At 29.5% G+C, this 7,698-nt stretch overlaps 1 long non-coding RNA gene across 2 annotated transcripts; it reads right to left on the bottom strand.

Annotated features, from left to right (window-relative positions):
• Nucleotides 1-2,227: 2,227 nt before the first annotated feature.
• LOC106425082 lies at nucleotides 2,228-5,030 on the bottom strand. Of its 2 annotated transcripts, XR_001285024.3 has the most exons (7): nucleotides 4,500-5,030; nucleotides 4,249-4,409; nucleotides 3,861-4,004; nucleotides 3,535-3,607; nucleotides 3,384-3,435; nucleotides 3,189-3,295; nucleotides 2,228-2,599 (listed from the first exon to the last, which is right to left on the bottom strand). It is a non-coding gene; the product is annotated as an uncharacterized LOC106425082 (long non-coding RNA). The 2 variants fall into 2 exon arrangements; XR_001285023.3 differs by lacking the exon at nucleotides 2,228-2,599 and having other exon boundaries at nucleotides 2,980-3,295; nucleotides 4,500-5,024.
• Nucleotides 5,031-7,698: the final 2,668 nt, after the last annotated feature.

Below are 7,698 nucleotides of genomic sequence, written 5' to 3'. Positions count from 1 at the left end.
TTTGTGTTATAATAAAATTGTCTTTTCTTTGATTTGAAGCTCATGCAACACAACTGAAGTAGTGAAGATGAGCACCAACACTACTAAAAATTTATATCAATTATTAATATTTAAATAAGTCACTCTTTTGTTTAGCTTATTATGATAGTTATATTTTATCTTATAAATAATATTAGATTCATAATATTAGCTAATTTTCTATTTATAAAATAACCACACTACAATGATTACTTTGAACAATATTATGTTATTTTAATTAGACATGTGCTTTGCATATAAAGTATCTGGTCTGTTTGGTTATTATTAAGGTAAGTTAGATTATATATATTTTTCTGAATTCAACCATAATATTATTATTTTTATAAATTTGATTATTTTTGTTAATGCATTTAGTTTAGTTATTTTGTCTTAGATTTGTAAATTTGGTATAATTATATATGATTTGATATATTTTGTATTGATAATTGAATTTAAAAATTAAAGTATTGATCAATTTAAAATTTATAATCTCATGCTTATATATAAATTTTCAAAAGAATTAAATCATAACAATTTAATTAAAAGTTCACTTTCATTTATCAATGTATCTTGAGCCATTCCGTAATTTATATGTATAAAATAAAAAAATATTATGAAGTTAATTTTTTATTTTTTATAAGAATCTAGATTGATTCGATTATTCATTTTCAGATATATTGAATTACATATCTCTCTAAACAGAATTAAAATATTTCTGATAATAATCCGACCAAATCAGATTAGTTTTATTCATTGCATTTAGTTAAGTTCTTTATCTAAGATATGAATCTATCTTTTCATAAAAAAAAATTGAAATTCATAATTTTACTGATCTTTTTAGTTGATATATTTTGGAAAAAAAAACATATAAAAAAAATATATGTTTTTTTTGAAAATTAATATGCAAAATAAATAAGTATATCCAAAAAATACTTACATAATTAGAAAAAATCAAATAGTTATTATTTTAGTTTACAAAATAAATATTTTAATAGACATGTTTAAGTATAAGATAATAAGTTGCTATATTTTTAAAACAAAGTTATAAATTCATTAAGCTTTAGATAGTTTTAGAACTAATTAACAATAAACCAAATAATTAACCCAAAAATACTATGTTAATTATTTTGATTCTGCAAAGCACACATCTCACAACATAAAGTTGTCTTCGCCACAAACTAATCAAAAAATATGAAAATTAAAGCATATAAGTTTTCAACCTTAAACAATATCTTCTAACTAATTTCATTAATATTAGGAAAATAAATATATGTATATATTGTATATGTGTATGTAGTTGTGGGGTCCATTATTTTGTGGAGAACCCCTCTAAAATCTCTTAAGAAACCTGATTTTACTTCAACAAGAAGATGGAGAATGGTTCATACAAATTTGTAAAGATAAAACCAGAAATAAAAACAATGGAACCAAAGTCTACGCCACCACAAATCCACAACTTGATTTAACAAAGCCAATGTTTTCGGCATAATTTCTTTCACTAGCCTATGTTCTTTATATTTTGACATCATGTATTGATATTATTCTTTGCTTAACAAAAATTCTATAATAATTCTTACTTTTATGCTACACCAAGTAGAACCACTAACCATCTCTGATCAATTATATAATTTGCTAGGTTTTGATCCGCGCAATCGCGTCGGTGTTTGTTTTCACTTTTCTATACATAAATTACTAGGGTAGACCCGCCCTATGGACGGGATGTAAGAAAAAAAATATTATTTAGTTTATTCTGGTAGTCGGTCTGCGCTACAATATACCTTACTTGTTATTTAAGTTATTAAGAATTTTGTAAGGTTTTGTTTGTTGTGTGTTAGTTTTGTAATTGAAAGTGATGCGTACATAGTGATTGCAAGAGCTAAACATGAAGAGAGTTAGATGTGATATAAGTGAGTTTGTATGTTTCTGAAGCTGTTTTCTTAGTATACAAAACTGGTGAATTTGATTTGCCAGAACAGTTTGAATTAGAGAAGTGTATGGGTAAGATATTTTAAAAACCAAATCAATACATTAGCATACCAATTGATCAATCATACGTTTGATATATTTCCTCTCAGGTCTGAGATTTTGATCAGGAGGATAAAAGGCAAAACATCTTGAAGGAGCTGTCTTGCCCACCACACCACCATAACTCCTGACATTATTGTTCTTAGAGATAATAACGTTGTGAGGATACTCGGGAAATAGATTGTTTCCACGGTTTAACTTTTTCTTAAATTCAAAAAGATTTGCAGGTTACAGAGTTTGTCTGTTTATTGGTTATCACTCTTAATCTATTGTCTTTGATCTATTTATTCATAAAAATCTATGTTTTGTTCTTGATACGACCAAAGAAGAAACAATGTCGAGTAGGAAGAACAGAGGAAACACCCAGTGGACGGGCTAAGTCTGGTCATCGGTGTCACCGTCTTCATCGTTGCCATACGCATCAGCGAATGCCCCCAAGACGGCCGTTGGAGCTAAGGGAGATTGCGTTGCAACTTGCACGGTCTCTCCGTAGGTTCTCGTTCCAACCACTCAGAGAGAACCCTCTCTTAGACATCTTCTTCATTGTAAGAATTCTCTGTTTCAACAATAAAAGTGTCAATCTTTTTCTTCCCAAGAGTGAAGGTTTTGATCTGTCTGATCATTTACTGCCTTATAAATCAGGTTCAGGCTTGTTGTATGTTTCAAAACTATCTTTCGTTCATCATTTTCACCAAAGTTGGTTTTGATTTTTCTCTGTTTGACCCTTTGACGCTTTAGAATTCAAGTTCAAACTTGTGGTTTCAGATTGGAGAAGATGGGAACTTGCCAAGTGTCTCCTCCTTGTAAAACTATTAAGCTAAGGGGACACGGGAGGAGAGAGTGAAATCCAGTTAGCTTTAGTTTAGTAGTAACACATTTTCATCGTCATTTTCATCAAGGAGATTAATGTGATTACAAATTGATCTTATTTTGAATGTGGAGATAGGTTAAGATTTTTTCTTTGTTTATATAATGTTTACTAAAACTTAAATTCTCTCAAATGCACTGAAATATATTTTAAATTCTTTGAATTTTAATGATCGAGAAACATGAAACTAACACCAAACCAGATATCAAATTAGACTTGTTTTTTTTTTCCGAGCCAGTTTACCTGAGATCGATATATAATATTTAAAAACCGTAACCTGTATACTGCCCTCTTTGGAAGACTGAGACCCTCTTTGAAATGGATCATCATGTTTTGTCCTTATTGAGTCTGTTATCTCTGCTTCACGATGGTGAAGAAACAAACCTATAGAAACGGATCATCAAGTTAAGTGCTATAACATACCCAATTTAATGTGAAGTGATCTCCTCGTTGTTGAGTTGAGTCATGTTACCAATAGTTCGGTGTCCTTGAGTATCTTCATAATTAAACGCCTGAATACTAATCTGGATATGGTATTTAAAAAGCGTCTCATCAAACCCAAGATTGAACATTGAATGTTTCCAAAGAGAAAGCTTGCTGACTGAGATATGAGTTTGTTATACCTTCCACATAGAACCAGCATAGAAGAATTCAGGAGAAGGCTCTACATGACCATTAGCTAGTCTATATTCAACTCTGCAGACAACGAAAAAGACACAGCTGAGAGCAGACATTTACCAAAACATGACAAAGCAAGAAGTCACAGTTAAGCAAACAGAGCAAGAGAGTTGGGGACCGTTGATGTTTCTCAGAATAGTAAATCTAACAATACTTTTAATTCTGACAGAGGCTAGTGTCACATCCTCGTGTAACTCTTGTAACTTGTATATAAGATAATCATAAACCCAGACGATGCATAAGACCAGAACTTCAGCAATTGCGCTGTTACCTGCCAAATGGACTGACTGTCTTAGTTCTTTCTCCGTTGCCTCAACAGCTACATTTTTCACACGTACTTTTGTTGATAATTGTCTGAACCTTTCCCAACCGTCAGAAAATTTAATATTAAAGCATGCCCATCCAGAGAAGTTCCCTGAAATCAAACAGAAATGAGTCGCTATGATTCATCAAATCCAATCAACTCGAAGTTTAAAAGAAACAACTATTATATACATGTACATATCTGAGTCATATTCTACAAAACCATAACCGCTTTAAACATTTTTCACAGCTTTATTATCTGCTTATATGAATTAAAACAAAAAAAATATATATTCAAAACAGAGTCATGGTTAAAAGCAAATCATTCATTCATGTATCAGCAATGAAAAGCTTACCTTAACACTCAGGAAAAATGTTCAGTGCGTTGTTTTTCTTTATCAATAATATACTTCTACATGTCCTAAGCTCAATCTCTCCAAGATTCTAAAGACACAAACAGAAGAACTCTGTTTCTCCGATGGCTCCACATGATTCCAGACTCCATTTCATTGGCTTTCTGCATCTCTTACATAACCAGTTAATTACAGTATCATCTTACTGGATTCAGGTTAATTAAACTGACTCCAAACCCAATTCGACAACTTACGGGTATGGGTTAAATCCAGTTCAGGAACGTGAGGAGTTTCTTGACAGCCATGGACTGATAAGTCCTTCAGAGCTTCCTTCCAGTGTTTCTCCTTATCCGGCGAGAACATTCTTCCGATGGCCTTTTTCTCCGACGTCTCCAGCCAAACACAATAAGGCTTCCTTGATCAAACAGCTTGGAGTGAAGCATGAGGAAGGTTCCGTCCATGAGGAGGGAGTAGCCGAGACCGAGCAGTCGGCTTGATAAGAACGAATTATGGCTTTTTTATAGTCCAACTCCACCGCCTTGCATAACAAAAAAAATCGCATTGAATCTAGGTCGTGGGTGATCGATTAATGAAGCGTTTAAAGATGATAGATCGGTTATCGTAAGGAAGAAGATGAAAGATCCGCCGCACAACCGAAGTCGCCGTTTAGCTCTGGAGATGGGAAGACTACCTCACGCTAACTCTTAAAGAAAACGCTGCGTTTCATCATGACCAAGTTGATACAGCATGGGATGGGCTTGACAAAAGAAAGTAACAGGCCAACGAAACAAAAACCTGTAAGAACACAAAATAAATTATACGAAGCGTTTTGAAATAGATGACACGTGTCACGCTCTCCTCTCTTTATTTGTTGCGCTGGCATGCTAAGAAGAGAGTTGCCTTCTTCTTTATCTTATAAGAAAATTTCTCACTCAACCCTATTCAAAATGAGCAATACTAATATGTTACTCTACCATTATGTGCAGATTGGTACTTATATACATAAATTTAGTGTTACAAATAAAATTTACGCCCATATGAAATCATCAACAAAACATTAACAAAATGGAACCCAAAATCTTATCGTAGTTTTCATGTACAAAGTTTGTAGGTTCTTTTGATGCAAAATGATGAAACTATCAATAACACATACTCATATTTATCTAAACAGAAAAAATATAAATACATAATCCGCGCGTAGCACGGACACGAAACTTGTTCATGATAAAAAAGAAGAAGAAGAAAGGAATGAAAAACAAATACGTATATCATGTATTAATTTCTCAAATTATTTTTATTTCATTTCATTTCTTTGTTAATTCCAATTCCATTTATTCCATACATTCCTAAAATGAGTTACTAGTTACTAACGTATATTTTGATTTGAAGGTAAAATTATCTGAACACTTATTAATAGAATCCGAAAGGGTATATAACAACCTGAAAATTCGTAAAGACCGAAAAAATTGAACAAAATTTATTTGAAGATCCAAGTTTATTATATAATACTAGCTATTTCATCATCTCGCTATTCTGAGACCATAAACTGTAGTCGTGAGCATATATATACTTTTGGTCAGAAATTTTTAGCAAATAAGTTATAACCGTAGTATACTAAATTTTAGAATGTTTCTTTGATTTTAAATCTCAAAATATAATTAGATATATTTATTTACTTTTAGCACAAGTTATACACCCTATGTTCCTTAAAGTTATATATTCTATATTTTTCACACATCTTAATAAAATACATTAAATTTGCATAGTTTTTTGTGTTTATCTTTTTTCCATAATTTTAAGCCAATAAAAATTTAACTAGTGCAATTTAGTTTTTTGAAGTTTGCAATTAGTTAGTAAAACATGCAATGAAAATATAAAAGATGGATCTTTTTGAAACAAATTTTTTCTCTATAATATATTTTTAAGGAACGGATTGAGTAAGTCGTAACTTAAAATCATATGGAATGCGTGCATGTATTAATAATTTATGAGAGGCTGTATGAAAAGGTAGAAAATGTTTAGACATTGTTCTGTTAAGAACTTAGACCATATTTAATACTACACAATAATATTTTCTATATTTCACTCTGAAATAAAGTAACTCTATTATAGAGTTACTTTTGCTCCAATGGTTCACTTTATAATAGAGTTACTCTATAATAGAGTGGAATATAGAGTAGTGCTATTGTTTTTCTCCAAATATAGAGTAAAAACAACATTACTCTTTTTCTTTAGCAACAACAATTTTACTCTATATTCCACTCTATTATAGAGTAACTCTATTATAGAGTAACTCTATTATAGAGTGAACCATTAGAGCAAATTCAACTTTATAATAGAATTACTCTATTTTATAGTGAAATGTAGAAAAAATTATTGTGTACCATTGGAGATGTCCTTAGAGCACCACCATAGATCCATTTGACTTTCACGGATATATATTTTAATTGTTTAAAATAATTACTAAGTCATAAAGTGATAATTGTATTAACGTTTGATGAGATTAATATCAGCTGCTAATACTTTTAAAGTATTTCATGCTAATGACTCCTATTTTTCTCTTATTTTCATTTTTATTTTTATTCTTAAGAAATTTACTCATATATTTTTCTTGTCACGACTTTAAAATGGACTAGATTTTAACCCGCACACCCATGCAGATATTTTTTTTAACTTTTCTATTGTCCAAAATTTATTTTATTAAACTGAATATATATATATATATATATTAAAAACTTACCAATATTAAATAATTATTTAATATGCATTTTCAAGCACACAATTTGATAAGAGAGATCGGCAATAATTTATTGTGTTTTCAACATCAGTAATATTAGCCAATTTTATATATTTGTCTTGTTATGTTTTATTTCCAATAGAATAAATAATGTAAATACGCGTAAAATACATATTTATAAATAAGTTTTTTTTTTACATAATAATGTTCCAGTCGGTGATGTTAATTGATTATTTACATGTGTTTTAAAAAAATTTAGTTCTTAGGAATAAATAGCTAGGTATTGGATGCTATTTTTAGGACAAAATATTTAACATTAATTTAAAACATTTTTAATTTATAAAATATTTTACGATAAAATATTCCACATTAGTTTAAAATATTTTAGATTATATCATATTTGGTTAGTTAAGATTTTATATTATGATTTTGTAATAGAACATTTAATTTTCTACTATGAAATAGTTTTATAAAATGAATATTCATGTTTATTTTATTAACGATTTTAATTGAAAAATTGACATTATTTTTATATGTGATAGTATATATATATGAAAATAATCTCGTTGTTCATTTTTATTTTAGGTTTTCTAATACTTAATTGTTTATCTATTATATGGTTAGTTAAGAATATAGATTATATACAAAAGATTGATTTCTTTTAGTTAATTTGATAGCAATAAAGTAGGGATACTTTAAATTTAGAATGTCCTTGA

This window comes from Brassica napus, chromosome C5, assembly GCF_020379485.1.
Source record: "Brassica napus cultivar Da-Ae chromosome C5, Da-Ae, whole genome shotgun sequence".
NCBI classification, from domain to species: Eukaryota; Viridiplantae; Streptophyta; class Magnoliopsida; order Brassicales; family Brassicaceae; genus Brassica; species Brassica napus.
This window is presented reverse-complemented; position numbering and strand designations above follow the sequence as displayed.